The sequence below is a fragment of the Suricata suricatta genome, chromosome 3 (genome assembly GCF_006229205.1).
Source record: "Suricata suricatta isolate VVHF042 chromosome 3, meerkat_22Aug2017_6uvM2_HiC, whole genome shotgun sequence".
In the NCBI taxonomy this organism is placed as follows: Eukaryota; Metazoa; Chordata; class Mammalia; order Carnivora; family Herpestidae; genus Suricata; species Suricata suricatta.
In genome coordinates this window covers 175,176,716-175,179,576 of record NC_043702.1, presented here as the reverse complement: position 1 = coordinate 175,179,576, position 2,861 = coordinate 175,176,716, and the positions used below count along the sequence as shown (strand labels likewise).

General features: G+C 59.5%; 1 long non-coding RNA gene across 1 annotated transcript; it reads left to right on the top strand.

Annotated features, from left to right (window-relative positions):
- The first annotated feature begins 414 nt into the window (after positions 1-414).
- On the top strand, positions 415-2,855 carry LOC115288616. The gene is made up of 3 exons (XR_003907117.1): positions 415-1,240; positions 1,733-1,791; positions 2,024-2,855. It is a non-coding gene; the product is annotated as an uncharacterized LOC115288616 (long non-coding RNA).
- The last annotated feature ends 6 nt before the right edge of the window (positions 2,856-2,861 follow it).

The following is a 2,861-nucleotide window of genomic DNA, read 5'->3' as shown; positions in this document are numbered from 1 at the left end:
CCGGAGAGTCAGGATCCGCTTCATCTGCACCTCACGGTGCTTCTGCTCACAGACTAGTAGGTCTTCCTTTTAAAAGGCTGACCAGGAGCTGGTTCGCCCGGGGGCTTAGTCGGTTGAGCGTCAGACTCTTGGTTTTGGCTCAGGTCAGGATTTTATGGTTCATGAGTTCGAGCCCTGCATCGGGCTCCACACTGATGGTGTGAGGAGCCTGCTTGGGATTCTGTCTCTCCCTGTCTCTCTGTCCCTCCCCCTCACTCGCTCTGTCTCCCTCTCAAAATAAATAAACTTGAAAAAAATTAAAAATAAAAAAATAAAAGTTGGCCAGGAGTACATGCCATGAAAATTAGGAATGATCTAGAAAATGAGCCTTTGGTAACACAAAGGGAGTTCTAAAAACATCAGAAAAGTGTTTAGAAATCCTTGAACAGAGACTGCGTCAACAACCGCACGAGACCGTGTCACAATCACAGTGACTTCCGGACGCCGCCCTGCCACAAGTCTGCCACGAGGCCGCAGGTTGACTTGGAAAGGCTGGAAGTCAGGAGCAGCCAGGTGGAAGGGGTGCCGGGCGAGGGGAGGCAGGGGGGAGGCGCGGAACTTCCCTGGGGTGCCCCCCCCCACGCGGGACCGCGGCTTAGTGTGCAGCCAGGGGCGCCGGCTCCCACCCTGCTGCACGGCCGGCACCGCCTCCGTCCTCGGGTCGCAGAAGCCGAGCTCCGCGCGCTCCTGTGTCCCCGGCGGCCGCTGCGGGCTCTGCGGCTGCATGAACGCTCCGGTGTCTTGATTAGAAGCGAGTTCCTATGGTGTTTGTCCTTTCATGACTTGTTTCTCTCAGCATAACATCTTCGAAGTTCATTCGTGTTGGGGCGCCGGATGGAGCTGCCCGTTTGCAGACCGAACAACACTTGGTTGTAGCGCGCAGGTCTCGTTGATCGGGCCACCAGGGGCCGGCGCTGGGGCTGTCCCGCCGCCGGGCCGGTGTGAGCGATGCCACCACGAACTCGGTGTGCAAATGTCGGGCTGAGCCCCTGCTTTCAGTTCCTTCGTATGGAAACCCCCAGGATGACAGGCTAGGCCGTATGAGTCCGGATTTAATTGAACCGTGTTGCTTTCGAACAGTTACGTAATCATGACATTCTGTGGCTATTACAAGATGGGAGACGTTATAGCCCGTTGGTGACCACGGTGCCAGAAGTCCCTTCTTTGCTCCAGGCGGTGCACGGGGTGAGCCGGACACAGGGTGAGCCCAACCGGGGCTGCGGTCCCCTCTGATGGTGAAAGGGGCAGGTGTTCCCAGGAAGGCTGAGGGCCCTGGGCCCAGTCTGGGGCTTGACTCTAGGGGGCACCCCTGGCCTGGGACACTGAGTTCTAGGGGGGCCTCAGCTGGCCACACACTGACCACCCTCCTCCCAGACTGACAAGAAAGGGGAGGGGAAGGTTTTGGGGAATAAAAGGCACTTTCTGGCAATAACTGACGTTTAGGGCCAGAGGTCAGAGGGGTCAGCTGGTCAGCCGAACCCCCAGCAGCACTTAGGGAACAAAGCCTACTGTTTGAACTCTCCCGGTAAAAACTTCAGCCCAAGCCTGAGGGGTGGGGGTGGGGCAGTGGAGAACAGGAAACACGACCCCTTTGAGCTCAGGTCAGCCTTTGGGGAACCATCCACCTCTTGAGGCCCAGGGAGGAGGACCTGCCGGTGCCTTAGGTTCAAAACCATCTATGGATTCATTCCAGGAGATCTCTCAAGGAGCCCTGTCGGTGGCACACCGTAAGAGGTCAGCTCCAGGTCCAAGGTGAGGGAGACTGGCCGTAGGGAAGGGTCTGATAAAAGTGGTCCAGCCCTCAGCTCCCCTGGGGGGACAAAGAGTGACTGGCTGCAGGAACACGCCCTGGCTGGGGGAAGGGGGCTGGGGGGCCCAGAAAGGGGGTGTCCTCACAGCTCCGACTCCTCCACCGTCCCCAGCCTGCCTATCCTGGCCTGCCTGTGACAGGCACCCTTGCCCCCGCCTGTGCTGCCTCCTGCAGAGAGCTGGCCCTGCAGACGGTGCTTCCCACAGAGAGACCCGGATGGAGAGACCCGGATGCGTCAGGTCCGCAGGCTGCCTTTCAGCAGCTCTGTCCCTTCATTCAGTCAACCCACTTGGGGGCTGCTGTCAGCTCAGGCTCATTCCACTGTCCCAGGACCTTGATTTGGGCGATGGCCAGCCTGAAGCCCAAAGTGGAAAAGCAGATTCTAATCAGCAGTTGGTTGTCCAGAAACTTCTCAGTCTAGACCTTATTTCAGGGCCCCCCCTCCTCCGTCAAATTGAGCTCTGAGGCCGCCCCATCAGCTTCAGGCTCCCTGGGGAATATGAGTGGGGCCTTTCAAGAGCCCTTTGCTTGCTCCTGAAAGCCAAGAACCATTTTCTACCTGTCAGCTCAGGAGGGTGGACGTGCAGGTTCTGGCCCCTCTGCTCATCCGTGGCCCGGACCTGAGCCGGCTGTGGGGGTGTCACCTGGGGTCTTCGTAACCACCCTGACCAGGCAAGCCGTTCGGGTCTTGCCTGAGCGACGCGGAAAAGGAAAATCCAGAGATTCGGAACAGCAGGCGCAGAAGCAGTAGGGGGAGGTCTGCACGGGCCCGGGGCTGCTGCGCCTGCCTCCAAGCCCCGGCCGCACGCTGGGAGGTGGGGGGCCGGGGGCGCCCACGCCGCGTCCCGGATCCGTCAAGTCTGAATCTCAGGGTGGTTATCGGGCTCCCGGGCTGATTCCAAGGGCCACGCGGGTCGCGAACACGGCTTCACCGGCACGCTCAGTCCCTTCGCCTCGTCAGGTGCCCCTTTCATAGCAGAGTCCCGGTCTTGAAACCAAAAGTCGAAACCGC